Here is a 16,084-nt window from a genome sequence, read left to right as displayed (position 1 = left end):
CAGTCAGAAAAGATACTCCTGGGACAGTCCTTCGAAACTGGATTCTGGCCCATCCAGTAAGCGACACTGGTCTGGGTCTCACTGTTTCACACGGGCCGACCTCGGAGGCGTCGTGGGCTTGGTCCCGGCCCTCACGGTAAACACAAGTCACAGTTTTCTTGCTCTCGGAGGGCCGTGAAGCTCAGCAGAGCCCAGCGCGGCAAAGCCGGGTACGCCTGTCCCCTGCCGCTCAGTCCGGAGTAGGGTTTAGGCAGCCGGCCCCGCAGGTGTCCTCCGGGATCGCTGGTGCAGCAGCTCGTGTGAGTGCCCTGGGGTCTGAAGCCTCCCTCTCGTGTCTCCTAGTTCTGTCCGCTGCTGGGGAGTCCACAGGCATGCGCACCCCCTGTTCTGTGCAGCCCCCTGCGGGGGTGTTGATCTAAGCTGGGAGCGATCTCCATGGTGTTCTGACTCTGGAGCTGGAAGCCCCTCTCCCCGCTCAGCTAGGCACTCAGGGGGCCCATTTATACCCTCCCCCCCGCCCCCACCCGGACCTTCAGCTGCCCCTTCCCACCCCTGCGCTGCAGGCGTCACTCTCGGTCGTCATCCTGGGGCTGGAGAGCACCCCACCTCAGGCTTCTGCACGTGGTCCCAGTGCGCTCTCTGCCCGAGATCGGCGCGTTGGTGTGCCAGCCAGTGGATGGGAGCGCTCCAGACAGGAAGTGTGGGTGACACACCGTCAGCGGCGGGCAGGGTTTGTGTGGAGCAGATGGGACTCCAGCCAGGTCTTGGGGGAGATTGTTTTGAACAGAACACGCAGACCCAGCCCACACGGCAGGCGGTGCAGCGCTGGCGGAGGGGGTGGTGGGAGTGAGCGAGCTGTCCCGAGGCCGGCTGAAAGGGAGCCTGGGCAGCCGCTGCAATGAGGGAGCGTCCCCGGTGGGTCTGCGGGGCCTCGAGCCCAGGGTCAGCGATGCCCAGCCACTCTCCCTGCTGGGCAGAGGTGCCACAGGTCCGGTGCATGGGTGGCACGAGGAACGCTGAGGCTTCAGGGGTGCACAGAACACGGCAGTAGGGCCTGGGGGGGGGGGGGGTCGAGGTCGTGCTAGCCTAGGGGAGTAAGGAGCTGTGTGCGGGCCTCCTGCAGCCGGGGGGCTGGGCGCTGGAATTCGAGGGATACACACGCCACTTCCGGGCTTGGCTGGCCCGCATGGTCCTCCACTTTCTCCTGCTGGCCGGATGCAGGAGGCCAGGGGAGGACCCACCAGCCCACCTGCTCCACTGCACGTGAGTTATGTCTCCTTCAGCACCCCGCTGGCCCTGGGGTTCATATCACGGCACCCCCCTACCCTGACTACCCAAGGGCCACCCTGGGGAACAGTAGGCGAGAGAAACTTGAGAGGCCCCGCTGGAAATGCTCAGTTTGGGGGAGGAAGTGGAGCGGCTCGTCGTGATCTCAAATACTCGGCCGCAGACTCGAGATCAGCCATCCTGCCGCCGGCGTGGCGAGCTCTTGGCGCCAAGCCCCACCACGCAGGCCTCGCCGCTCAGGAGGACCCCTTCTGCCCCTTCTCCCTTACTCTGCCCCCTGCCCCCGCCCTTGTTCAACCCCTGGGCAGGTGCTTGTTGAGGCCCTCCCCTGCTCCGTTCAGGCCTCTGCTCAGATGGAGTCCTCCCTCGGAGAAGCCCGCCCCAAACGCCGTTAGTCATTGCCTGGCCTCCGGCACTTTCTGTTCCCTCCCGCTCTGGGCTTTTCTGTGCGGCCTCCTCGCTGCTGCCTCCCGGTTTCTCACTGCGCACCACACTCCACCCGCCTTCCCCACCAGCCTGCGAGCCCCTCCTCGGGGCAGGAGCTCGGTCACCGCTGCATCCTTCACGGCTAGAAGAACGCCTGGAGCGCCCTGGGTACTGCTTCATCGTTTCATGTAGGAACAGGGTGTCCCAGACGCTGCTGCGGACGAGGCCGGTGGCACCAGCACCGCCAGCCTTGCCATCTGCGGGGGAGGGCAGCCAAGCAATGACTCAGTGCGGGGAGTGGCGCGCCTAAGGGGGTGTAGGAGTTTGGGGGACACTCGGCAGCAGCGCGCACCTGTTGAGGTCGGCGAAGGCCGGACAGTTATGCACTAAACAGAGCCGAACGCAGAACAGGACGGTCGCTCCGTGGAGAGGAAGGAATGTGTCCCAGGGATGGAGCCCCTGCAAGTTCCAGAGAGCCCGGCGTCGCGAGGGAGGGGTACCAGGGTCTGGGGAGGAGCTGGCACAGGCCCCAGGGAGGCGCCGGAGGTGGGACGCCCTGGGGGAGTTGGAATTGGGGTGGGGTTTTTTTTTTAAGGATAGTTTAATTGAGATACAATTTGCCTGTCATCAAGTCACCCGTTTGAGGTGGCCGTTCGGTGGTGTCACACTCATGCAGTCCACATTGGGACACTTCCATCACCCCGGAAGTAACTGCGGGTCCAGGACCGTCACTTCCTGTTTTCCCCCAGCCCCCTCCGCCCCTGGTTTTCTGTCTCTGTCTCTGTGGGTCGGGCTCTTCTGGACACTTCGCATGAATGGATCACGCGGTACACGGCCCTTCGTGTCTGGCTCCTTTCCATCGGCATCATGTTTCCGGGGTCCAGCCACGTGGTGGCGTGTGCCAGGACTTCACTTCCGGTGTGGCCGACTTCCGCTCCACGGTGCCGACGCAGCACGTTCGCTTCCTGGTTCCTGCCGTGATGGGCATTTCAGCTGCCTCCGCTCCGGGTGTGGTGAACGCCTGTGCTGTGAACAGGCGTGTGCCCGATTTTAGAGGAGGACACACCCGGGAGGACTCGAGCAGAAGCGCGCACACGGCCCTGTTCGGCTGGACCAGTGGGGAAAGGGGGCGGGGCGAGAGGTCCCTGCAGGGGTCCCGGCGAGAGACGGGCAGCAGGGGAGAACGAGCCGCTGGTTGGCTGGACCCACATTTCGGAGCACGGGATAGCGATGAGCCTTTGGACCCTTCCTTGAGCAGCGAGGGGCCCAGGCTTTCTGTGGATCGAGATAGGGAACTCTGGAGAAAAGGGAGCAGGTCGGGAGGGACGAAGGTTGGCCGTGGTGCGCTGGAGGTGCCCGTGGACAACTGTCCGGGAGCAGCAGGGTGCGTCACCTGTAGCGCAGGGGATGAATCCGAACAGGGGACCCAGGGTCCGGGGTTGTGGGCATGGAAGGTGGCCCTTCATCCCTGGCTGAGACCTCACGCTCTCCACTCAGCTCGCTCAGGGGTGGGTGCGGGGGGCAGAATGCCGGGCCCTGAGGACGGACCGGGGAAGACGAGGGAGCTGCACGGGAGACTCAGGGGAGGTCGTCCGGTGCCAGGGCGGCCCGTGTCCAGGGACAGGGCTGCAAGGGCGTGTCCCTCTGGCCATCCTCCTGAGGCCCCTCGCCCTCCACCCTGTCCCTTTCCCCAGCCCAACCACATTGTCCCAGACTGCCCTGTCACGCCTTCTGACTGCTGCTGAGAAACCTGGCGCAGCTGCCCGGGTGTTGAGAGGGCAGAGGGCAGACTCCTGACCACCCCCCCCCCCGGAAAGGTGCCACACAGGAGGAAGAGCTTCGGGTTGGACTCACCAGACCCTTGGCTTCGGTCCAGGCCGTGTGACCTTGGGTGGGGCCCTCAGCTCTGCTCTCTTCATCTGTTGAAAAAACAAGCTGATGCCACACCAGGCTGGCCGAGGAGCCGACACAACTGTGTGCCCTTGAGTGCAGTGGGACTGGTGCCCATCATGATCTTGGCATTCAGGGCCTTGTACCGAGTCTGAGCCTGGTCCAGTCTCTGACCCTTTTCCCCCCGAGTCCCTCCTGGTGTCCCTGGCTTTAGCCGTTCTGATCTGAAGCCAAGGTCTCTCTTCCCTTCTGCTCGTCTGCTTATCCCCAGCCTAACGTGAGAACCGATTCTACGCATCCTCTGAGAGCCCTTTCCTGACCGGCTCCCAGACTCAGAACCCCGAACACCCACCCGCCCCTGCCTTCTCCATTTGTGTATCACTGGGCCATCTGCCCAACTGAGAAGCTGCTCCTCTGAGGCAAGGCTGCTCCTCGACCTGTCCTGGGCCGCAACCCCCGCCTCCACCAAGCCCGTGCCCTGCTTCCGTAGCTACGTGGCGGCTGGTGGTCGGTCTTATCCGCAGACAGGAGCAGTGGTGCGGTGGTCGGGACCTCAGACTCTGAGGTCACCTCAGACAGGCCACCTCCTATGCTTTGGGAGTAACCAGGTAGGGAAGCTTAAACAAGGTAGCTTGTTTAAGAAACTTGGATTGACCAAAGTGTCGCAGGTTCGATTCCCAGTCAGGGCACATGTCTGGGTTGCAGGCCATGGCCCCCAGCAACCGCACATTGATGTTTCTCTCTCTCACTCTCCCTCCCTCCCTTCCCTCTCTAAAAATAAATTAATAAAATCTTGAAAAAAAAGAAACTTGGATTGAAAAGCAAAGCGCCGTCTGAGTAGGGCGGGTGAGACTGCACAGACACTGCTGTGGTGCAGCCCGGGGCCACCACCCCTCTTGTTCCCATTGAGGGCAAAGGACTTTACCTCTCTGTTTTTTTATGTTTAAATCTCTGCCCCATTTGAAGGCCGTCCTGGTGATCAGTGTGAGGCTGCATGTCTCTCTCTCTCTCCAGGTGGCTACCCGGTTGCCCAGAGAGTTATTAAAAGGTCCACTCTCAGCTCCGAGTCGAGAGGGTGCATTTTGCACACGGAGTTTCCACGTGGTGGGGTCCTGTTTCCGGGCCTTCTGCTCTGCCACTCTGTCTGTGCCGCAGGCCCGTGCTCAGGACACTGGGCTGATTCCTCAGGCTGCAGAGCAGGCCAGTCCGCCCCCTTTGCTCTCCCTTTTTGAGTTTGGCTCCTCTTGCTTGTTTATGTTTCCAGTGTAAACTTAGAATCGGCTTGTCTTCTTTCACATAAAAAGCCCCCGGCTGGTTTTCTCCGGACCGTGTTAAATTCACCAGCTGCCTTGGCCACGTGGAGCCTTCGTCCTGCCTGAGAAAGAACGCACCGGGCTCTCCGGGGCCAGGGCCTTCGGGAATGGTTTCGAGCTTCCTCGGGGAGGTTTTGCGTGTTTCTTACAACGTTTACTCTCAGATATCCTATCCGTCCCGTTGATGGTTTGAATGACACCTTCTCTCCCACCATATCCTCTAACTGATGTATTGTTTGCACATGAGATGGTATTGATTTCTCTCTACAAATTTTGGTCTCACTTCCCTGCTGAACTGTCGGGCTGTTTGAAGCAGTTTGGCGGTGGATCTCACGGGGACAAAACTGTGTCTCAGTCTCACGTAGACCCCACGGCCAGGTAAGCTCGGAGAAGACCCCTCACTGTGTCTCTGGCCCCCTGCACTGGAGCCGGGCGGACAAGGTCACTCGAATGAGCACATGGCCGACTCTGAGAGGGAGGTGCTGTCTTAGCTGACACGCTGAGGACTCGTATCATGAAGTGTCTTTACATCTGTTCAAAAAGTCTTCTCTGGGCAAATTTCAAAACATTTTGTTCCGTGCAAGGGATACAAGTCCTTTTAGAAACACTTTCTGACCATAAAGTTGCTCTTTCAAACACTTTTTTTTTTAAAGACAGTTGGAAATGAAAGGGATGGCCCTGGCAAGACACGTGAAGGATGCAGGGACAGAAGGAGAGTGGGAATCAAGGGAAAGACTAGCAAAAAAACAAAATTAGTAAGGACGGGTTTGGAGCAGAGAGCTACATTTTTTAAAGATTTTATTTATTTTTAGAGAGGGAGAAAGGGAGAGAGAGAGAGAGAAACATCAATGTGCAGCTGCTGGGGGCCATGGTCTGCAACCCAGGCACATGCCCTGACTGGGAATCGAACCTGCGATGCTTTGGTTCGCAGCCCGCGCTCAATCCACTGAGCTACGCCAGCCAGGGCTCAAACACTTTTATAGCCTGAGAATAGTAACCTGTGGGGAGAGGTTGCTTTTCTCAAAACAAAATGTCACATCTGTCAGGATAGCTATTACCAAAATACAAAAAAGGCAAAAGCAACAAGTGTTGGAGAGGATGTGGAGAAGCTGGAGCCTTGCGCTCTGCGGGGGGCGGGGGGGGATGTAATGGGTGCGGCCTCCATGGAGAACAGCGCGGGGACCTGCTCAAACATTTAACACAGAATTTCCATTTGACCCAGCAGCCCCACTGCGGGGTGCTGATCCAGAATAACTGGAATCAGGATCTCAGAGAGGCATCACCATTCCCGTGTTCGTTACAGCACCATTCAGCCAAGACGTGGGAACAACCCGAATGTCCATCAGCAGATGAGTGGATGCCGCAGACCATGCACACACACACTCACACTCACACACTCCCACACACAGGGCTACTCTTCAGCCTTAAGAGAGAAATGGAACATGTAACAACACGGATGAACCTTGAGAACATCACGCTCAGTGAAATAAGCCAGTCGCAGAAGAACAAACACCACAGGATTCCAGGTAATATGAGTTACCTACAGAGGTCAAGTTCATAGAATCAAAGACGGGAATGGTGGTGGTGGCCACAGGCTGGGACAGGGGGAGGAGGGGTTATTAGTCAGCCAGCACAGGTTTCAGTTAAGCACGATGAAAAAGCCCCAGAGATCTGCCGCACGACACTGTCCCCAAGTCATCCAGACGCACTGCGCGCGTGAACGTTTCAGAGGGTAGATCTGCTAAGTGATCTTACCGCAGTGAAAAAGATAGAAACATTATTACCATAATATCTGGGTCTGGACCCTCGTTGGAGAGGGAAAGTACACATGAGGGGGAACATATTCTTTGCAAAGCTCCCCAAAGATTCTAATGCAGGTAGACTCCCGCTCAGCCCGTCCTCCTGCCCCCAAAGGGTGGACCGGGACGGAAGCCCAGAGGCACTGACCGGGCCACGCCCACACCCCTGCCCAAGCACGCATGCGCGTGCGGATCAGCCCTGCAAGGCCGCTGTCTCCTGCACCCCTCACCCCCAGAGTTGAAAACGAGGGGGCAACTGCATATTAAAAAACGTCACTGATTGTTTTTCCTCCAGACCTTTGCTTCCTTCCCTGGCCTGGAGAGCTGGCCCGAGCATAAGAAAAAGACCGCTGAACTTCCCCCCTGTGCCCTCTGCTCGGGCTCCCGAGGCCGCCAGGGGCGGCAGGGAGAGCTCCGCAGTCTGTCTCAGTCAGCTCAGGCCACTACGACAGAATACCCTGGACGAGAGAGTCCGAGGTCAGGGTGAGGGCAGATCCTGTTCGTGGTGCAGGCTCTGGTGCTGGCCCGAGCTGGCCGCCCCCTCCTGGCGCCGCCCGAGGCGGACAGAGAGCGCTCTGATGGTAAAGGCACTGGCCCGTCCTAGGGACCCCACCCTCAAGACTTTGTCTAAAGCTAATGGCCTCCCCCAAGGCCCCCTGCTAATACCATCCTGTTGGGGGCTAGGGCGCCAAGGTAGGGATTGGGGAGGGGGGGGCAACATGCAGTCCGTGACGGAGTTCGCAGTCCCAGCTCTGGCCCCCGCTGGTAGTGGAACCGATGTTCTGAGCTCGTTCCCTCCTCACCGGGATGGGATGCCCGGTCTGCCTGCCTTCGAGGGTTTGGAGAAGTGAGTAGTGCGCCGAGATCGACGCCGGAAGCGTGGCACTTCCGGCGCTCGGCACGGGAACTTGGTCTTCATCCGTCTGCGGCACACCGGCTAGCTGGCTGCCGTGTTCTCTCCTCCTCTTCCTCGCCTCTTCCTCTGTAGAACTATCAGAACGCTCAACTTCTGGCTTGCGCACGGCTACCCAGGAGAAACACCGTTTGTCTCAGCCCCTCCAGCATTCAGGTGTGGCCACGTGACTCAGCTCTGGCCAAGAGGATCCAAGCCAGCCTCATGGGGCAGCTCCAGGGACCTGCCCAGAACCCCTTTGTCCTTCAGTCCCTCCTCCGTCCCGATGCTGAAATTCCCGCAGCTGGTTTGGCTCAGACAGTGAGGACCACACACACCCTAGGACGCTGGCGTGGTGAACAGGACGGTGCGAGCCCTGGGAAGTTTTGGAGACAGCGGCCAACCCGGCCTTGCACGGCTTGCTCTGGACTTTGGAGAACTGGAGCCACTGTGCCTGGTGGGGGTGGGGGGGTCTGTCCCTTTTCTGGCGGCTGAGTCTAATCCTGGAACCCCGCCGCTCACGCCCCTTCACCAGGTGGCCAGTCCCCGCATTTCCCGACGTCCCTTTTTCTCCAGAGTTCTGGGGTCCTCAGAAACAGGTGTGTGCCCCGAAAGGTGAGCACCCAAAGACATCCAAAGATGACCCCACTGTCTCTCCTATGCGTGTCGTTCTCCTCCACACCCGTTTCCCTTCTATAAACACCTTCAGGGAGGCGGAGGCAGATGCGGGAGAGGGAAACCATCTCGCTCTCAGCCCGAGCGGGGTGCTGCTGCTTCCGTTGGGCACTCCACAGGATCCGAGGAGACTGGGAACGTGGGCCTGTGCCAGGTGCTGGGGACGGAGAGACGAGTCAGAAATGGGCTGAACACCAGTCTTCAGGGGGCTCACGGCGTGTGACGAGCGGGACACTGAGCAATATTCTCTCCTGGATGAGAGAACATTCTCTCTAGGATGGGCAGGGGAGCAGGACCAGACTTGGATGGGGTCAGGAATGGCTTCAGAGAGACACTGGGGAAAGAAGGGGACGTTGTATGTGCAAAAGCGCATGGAGGGGAGGCGGAAGGAAGGGAAGGGAGGAAGGGTGGAGGGAAGGAAAAGGAAAAGAAGGAAGGAAAAGGGAAGGAAGGAGAAAGAAAGAAGGAATTGATGAGGATGCGGAAACATTGGAGCCCTCCTCCATTGCTCGTGCTAATGTAAAGTTGCTGTGGAGACCAGTTTGGTCCCTCAAAAAGCTACACATAGAATTTCCATAAAATCCAACGATTCAGCCCTGGCTGGCGTAGCTCAGTGGATTGAACGCGGGCTTTGAACCAAAGTGTCGCATGTTCGATTCCCAGTCAGGGCATATGCCTGGGTTGCAGGCCACGGCCCCCAGCAACCGCACATTGAAGTTTCTCTCTCTCTCTCTCTCTCTCTCCCTCCCTCCCTCTCTAAAAATAAATAAATAAAATCTTTAAAAAAATCCAACGATTCCACTCCAAGGCATTTACCCAGAAGAACTGAAAATAAGAATTCAAACGGCCGCCTGTCCGCCACTGTCTGCCGCAGCACGACTCACAGCAGCCGGACGGTGGAGACCACTCAAGCTCCATCGAGAGACGGGGGCGTAGACACGATGCAGTCTCTCCAGACACGCCAATGGAACGTTACTCAGCCGTGAAAAGAAGGAAGTTCTGCTGCGAGCCCCAGTGTGGGAGAACCTTGAGGACGTGATGCTCGGCGACATAACCCAGACACAAAAGGACAGATACTGTATCGTTCCACCCTCGTGAAGTGTCTGCCATTGGCAGGCCCACGGAGACCAAGGCGATGGGAGGTCACCAGGGCCTGGAGGGAGAGGGAACGGGGGTGTTACTGCTTAAGGAGCACGGAATTTCTGTTTGTCGTAATGAAACAGTTTTCAAAAGAGGTAGCCGTGGTGGCTGGCCAACATTGTAAACGGAATTAATGCCACTGAATCATACACTTAAACATGGTCGAAACGGCAAATTCTATATGTCGTTTCATTCTAATTACACACACACAGAGCACACGGGCTCCCTCCCGTATGTCGCATGCCGGAAGGAGCAAACAGGGCCACAGTCCTGGCGGGGCTCGAGGGGGACGGTGATGCTGAGCTGGAAGGCCTGGGGTGCAGGGGCACGTGGTTTTTCTCTCGTAAGACCAGTATTGTTGGGGTTCCATCGCGTTTCCTGTTACCCCTTGACCTGCTTCCCCTCCAAGCACCCGATGGCCCGATTCTGCTCTCGGAGGGACCAGCTGTAGCAAGCAGGAAGCAGCACAGCAGGACGCATGGACGACATGAGTGAGACACGCGTGCTGCGGCGTGCCCCGGCAGTTCTCGACTTCCCGTCGTCCCTGAGCCGTAGTCCGCTGCGTGGGTGTCCCGTCCACGCCGCACAGCGCTGTGCTGCGGAACAGCTGAGCTCTTTCCAGTTTGGGCCGCAATGAACATTCTTTCAAAAAAAAAATGTTAATCCTCATCCGAGGGCATTTTTTTTTCATTGCTTTTAGAGAGGGTGGAAAAGAGAGAGAGACACATCCATCGGTTGCCTCCTGTATGCTCCTGGATCAGGCATCCGACCTGCAACCCAGGCACGTGCCTTGACTGGGGATCCAAGCTGCAACACTGGGGTCATGGGCCAACGCTCCCACCAGCCAAGCCCAGTCGGCCAGGGCTGCAGCGAGCGCTCTCACCCAACTCTTCCTGCAAACCCGCTTTCGTTTCTCTTGGACGAACACTTGGGAGTTGCTGGGGCACAGGTGGGGAGATGTCGAACTTCCTAAGAAGCTGCCGTGCCGTTTCGCACTCCCATGGGTGCTGGGCAAGGGTCCCGGCCGCCCCCCCCCTACAGCTCTGCCACCCCGGCAATGTCCGCCTAACCAGCCCTTCTGGTGGATGTGTGGTGGCTTCTCATCACGGTTTTAGTTTGCGTTTCCTTCTGGCTGACCGTGTCCCCTCGCTTATCGCCCATCTGTACCTTCCTTTGTGAAACACTGGTTCAGGTCTCTCCCCTAATTCCTTGATTGGGTTGTTCATCTTTTTATTGTTCGGCTCAACATCCGCATTTGAAGTTCCCAGATACAGTCATCCTCAATTCTGGGGGAACCAGAACTCGTGGGGGAAAGACGTGATCTCGTCTGTGGTTGACTGGGGGGCACGCCAGCCACTCCTCCGAGACAGAGCTGCACGCACTCTCCCCCACCCCCCCGCACGTGTGGGGGCCACGGGAGCCTGGCTTCCCTCAGACACGGCAGGAAACACCCTCTCAGGGGGGCTCCCAGATGGGCGGCGGGCGAGGCGGAGGACCTGGTCGGAGAGAACCGAACGCTGAACACCCGAGCACTGGAAGCCTGGAGACCGCCCAGCCCACACGGAAACCTGTGATTTTGGGCGGGGCGCGCACTTCACAGCTCTTCACAGTTAGCTCTGCTGACAAGGGCGGCAGGAGAAAATTGAAGTGCAGAAGAAAGACATCAGCTCTTGAAAGTTACCAGACAGTAAACCACCCCCCCCCCTCTTTTTTTTCTTGGTTACTTTGCTGGGGTTTGAGTCACTGCTGAGTCAATCTGAAAGGACGGAAAAAGGGAACCGGGTCAGAAGCACCTCTGTCTTAGGCCCCTGCTGGGTGGCAGAACTTCCTCAGAAGCCTCCCGCAGTTGCTGGTTTTGCACGACTCCCTCCAGCTTCAAGCCCGGAAGTTGAAGAAAATAAGTAAACACGAACGATGGAAACGGTGTCCACACGAGAGCCTCCACGTGGGTGATTTACAGCAGCTCTGCTCATGAGCGCTGAACCGTGGACGCGACCGAGACGTCCTGCAGGCGCTGACCACACGAACGAACTGGGGGACACACCGGGACAGTGCACCGTTACTCAGCACGGCGACTAGAGAGAAACGAGCTTCCGAGCCAGGAAAGATGGGGAAGAAGGTCAGCCCCGCCGGGGAAGAAACGCCGCTCTGTTCGCGGCTCCGTCCCCAGCGCCCAACCCTGCGTCTGGCCTTGCAGCCCCTCAATAGATACCAGTGGGCGCGGGGGATGATGGGAAACAAAGGTCCTTCCTCTCCGCCCGGGTCATTAGGAGGGAGAAACCAGAGCAGCCTCGCGGGACCGGCCGAGAGGTGGATCCCCAACTCAGTGTTCCTCCAAATGGGGGCCACCAACCGAAACTCTTGTTCCCAGGCCATAGGTCACACCTGCTTGGTCAGGATGAGTGTGCCTATGGAGGGGCGAGCTGCATTTTTTTTTAAAGGATTTTATTTATTTATTTTTAGAGAGAGGGGAAGGGAGGGAGAAAGAGAGGGAGAGAAACATCCATGTGTGGTTGCCTCTTCTGTACCCTGTACTGAGGACCTGGCCTGCAAGCCAAGCATGTGCCCCGACTGGGAATCGAACCAGCGACCCTTTGGTTCACAGCCCGCACTCAATCCACTGAGCCGCACCAGCCAGGGCGCAAGCTGCATTTTTAAACGAACGCCCCCAGATGGTTCTTGTTTGAGCCGAAGCTGAGAACCCTTGCAATGCTGACTAAAAATGTGTCCGCAGGCAGCAAGGCGTGGACGCCCTGTAGTCCAACCCCACCACGTCTAAAGATGGAGGAACCGCAGCCCGAAGGAACGGGGCCTCGCTGAGGGGCCACGGCAAGTTGCCGCCTGGCTCGCGGGCCTCTCTGGTGTGGCATGGCTGGGTGGACCGCCCACTCAGGTGGAGAGAGGGTCATTGCCCGGGGCAGCGGGTGAATGCAACTCTATTTGTCAGACCCAGAAGGTGGTACTTGCCCCCTGCGAGGAGGAGGCAGGAGGTGGGGGAAATCCAAAGGAGCTTTTAATAGGTCCGTTTAGGGTAAGTGTGGATGAGGTCACAGAAGGACTCACTTCCCCAACCTGACGGGAACCGCTGGTTTCCTGTTTCTCTCTCCCCGTGATACGATTTGCTTAGAATATTCAACTTACCATTAAATGGCCAGATTTCAAACATGCAAAAACTAGAACCAGGTGTAAGACCAGGAAGACTGGCACCTGCCACTGATCTCTCTGCTCAGCCACCAATTTGCCGTCTGAACTTGGGGAACCCTGGGCACACCGCCCGGTCCCTCTGGGCCCCGGCCCCTGGCCACGAGTCTTTCCCGTTGTCCTGAGGTTCTGCGGCCCTCTGGGTCTAGCTCACTCTACATTAGCCTGCAGCCAAAAGTCCTGCTGGCTCTTCTGCTGAGTGGCCTTTGGAAAGCCGGTGTGGCTCAGTTGATTGGAGCGTCATTCCATAAAGCGAAAGGTCATGGCTTTGATTTCAGGTCAGGGCACATACCTAGCTTGTGGGTTTGGCCCCCTGTTGGGGCGCATTCGAGGGGCAACTGATCAATGTTTCTCACATCAATGTTTCTCTCCCTCTTTCTCTCCCTCCCTTCCTCTCTCTCTAAAATCAATAAGCACGTCCTCAGGTGAGGGGAAAAAATACCACACTGAAAAGATATATGAATAGTAAGTAAGCACATGAAAAGATACTCATCATTACTCATTAGGGAAATGCAAATTAGAACCATACTGAGTTATCACTACATACCAATTAAAATGGCTAAATTGATCATGAATGGATTTACCAGGGATGTGTGATACTGCTGGTGGGAAAGTAAAATTGTACCAACACTTTGGAGAATAGTTGGGCAGTATCTTAAAAAGTTAAATAGCCCTGGCTGGCGTAGCTCAGTGGGTTGAGCACGGGCTGCGAACCAAAGTGTCGTAGGTTCGATACCCAGCCAGGGTACATGCCTGGGTTGCAGGCCATAACCCCTAGCAACTGCACATTGATGTTTCTCTCTCTCTCTCACTATCTCCCTCCCTTCCCTCTCTTAAAAAAAATAATAAGATATAAAAAAATTCTTCCTATAAAGAAAAAAAAAGTTAAATAGACGCTGACCGTATGGCCCAGACGTCGCACTCCTAGGTCTGCACAGGAGAAATTAAATCAGTGCGGATGTCCGCACAAAGCCGACACGCAGCCCCGGCCGGGTGGTTCATTTGGTTACAGCGTCGTCCGGATACGCCAAGGCTGCAGGTTTGATCCTTGGTCAGGGCACATGCAAGACACAACCGGTGAATGCGTAAATAAGTGGAACAATAAATCAATATTTCTCCCTCTTCTCTCTCTCAAAATCAATAAAGACATTTTTTAAAGATTTTATTTATTTATTTTTAGAGAGGGGAGGGAGGGGGGAGAGAGATAGAGAGAGAGCGAGAAACATCAATGTGCGGTTGCTGGGGGCTGTGGCCTGCAACCCAGGCATGTGCCCTGACTGGGAATCGAACCTGCGACACTTTTGTTCACAGTCCGTGCTCAATCCACTGAGCTACGCCAGCCAGGGCCAAATTAAAGACATTTTTAAAAGCTTCTACATGGATGTTTATAGCAGCTCTGTGTATAACAGCCCAAAACTGCAATGCAAATGTCCATCAACAAGCAAACAAACGGATAAACCAATTGTTGAAGGGCCATAAAATGAAAGATTATTCAGCAATAAAAAGGAATCAACTAATGATACAGAAAACATGGACAAATCTCAAGATAGCTATGCCGAGGAAAAGAAGCCAGACCTAAAGGACATTGTGTATGAGTCCATTTATATAAGATCTATAAAATGCGAACTGACCCATAAAGACTGGGAGCGGATCAGAGGCTGCTTGGGGGCAGGGGCAGGAGAAGAGAGGGCGAGAAAGAGGGGGAGGGGCAGGGTATGTGGAATCTCCTGGGGGCACGGATGTATGCTGTCTTGTGGTGACGTACACCGCACTTCAAAACATAAACTGTTTGCATCAAATACATGTAGTCAGCTGTATGTCAATTCTACCCCAATAAAACGGTTTTAAAAATTGTAATGAGCCCTGGCTGGTGTGCCTGAGTGGATTGAGTGCTAGACTGTGAACCAAAGGGTCAGTGGTTCGATTCCTGTCAGGGCACATGCCTGGGTTGTGGGCCAGGTCCCTGGTGGGGGGACACTCAAGAGGCAACCACCCAATGATGCTTTTCTCCCTCTCTTTCTCCCACCCTTCCCCTCTCTAAAAATAAATACAGAAATAAAATCTTTAAAAACAATTGGAATGAGCCTGGAACAGCTTGTCAGACCAGAAAGCAAAGAAACTAGTCATTCTGCCCTGGCTGGCGTAGCTCAGTGGATTGAGCACGGGCTGCGAACCAGGTATCGTAGGTTCGATTCCCAGTCAGGGTACATGCCTGGGTTGCAGGCCATGACCCACAGCAACCGCACAATGATGTTTCTCTCTCTCTCACTCTCTCTCTCTCTCTCTCTCCCTCCATTCCCTCTCTAAAAATAAATAAATAAATTCTTAAAAAAAAAAGAAACTAGTCATTCTGTCAAAAGGATCCAGGTGACAGTTTTAACAGGATGTACTGGCCAAGGATGGGGAAATGGGAGCATCGTGAGGATAATGACTACAATGGATTGAGAGAGAACAAATATGTTTAAACCCATGAGTGTTCACAATGATAGTAATATTAATAAACCTCATTGATTAATAACCTTGGGACATACTAAGGAACCAATTATTTTGAAAACCGCTAAAGGTAAAGAATTACACATCTATCATGCCTCTCTTACACGAAGTGTACTTCAAGTAATCCATTGACGAACGAAGGGATGTTCCTCTTCATGTTCCAGCTAATAAAGCTGAAATGGAATCATCGTTTACAAGGTCTAATCAGTGCGATGCTCATCAGCGGCTGAAAACATCACAGAATGAGGAACAGGCAGGTGTTAGGATCCTCCTCACGGAAGGACACGATACCACATGAGGAGTCTTGTGAGAAAAAACCAAACCTGATCTAGTTAGACCTCTTAAATGTAACTACCAACGTGCAGAGAACACAGGAGGGCAGAGGAAGATATTAGAACAGTGCCGTGGGGATGCCACCAACAAGATCTGGACTGAGGAAAACTAGTTTTCTTAAAAAACAAAATAAAGATAGGAAAGAAAAGAAAGACAAACTGAAAAGGAAATGAAAGAAAGGGCAAGTGAAAAAGAGGAAGAAGGAAATGATAGATTTAAAAAGACAAGAAATATGTTAACCAGTCAAAGTGTATGGTCTGGATGCCAATTCAGACAAACTGTTTTTTTTTGTTTTTTTTTTTTTAAATGACATCTATAGGCAAATCAAGAAAATGCAAATACTAATCCAGTACTTGGTATTAGGAAATTACTGTTGATTTGGGGGTACTCGATAGTTTTGAGGGATATGTTTTAAAAGGGGAATGCTTGTCTTTTAAAGACACATTCTAAGTATTTGCTGGTGAAATCATAGGCTGTCTCGTATTTATTTCAAAACAACGTTGGAGGGGAAGATGCAAGCACAAAGGAAACACGACTGACCATGAATTGTTTAATTCTTGAGGAATGACTGTGTGTGGTTACATTAGGCTATTTTCTCTAATTTTGTAGATGTATGAAATGTTTTTAAACTGTGC

Source organism: Phyllostomus hastatus, unplaced genomic scaffold, assembly GCF_019186645.2.
Source record: "Phyllostomus hastatus isolate PE091 unplaced genomic scaffold, TTU_PhHast_1.1 phas_contig_210, whole genome shotgun sequence".
NCBI lineage: Eukaryota > Metazoa > Chordata > Mammalia > Chiroptera > Phyllostomidae > Phyllostomus > Phyllostomus hastatus.
This window is presented reverse-complemented; position numbering follows the sequence as displayed.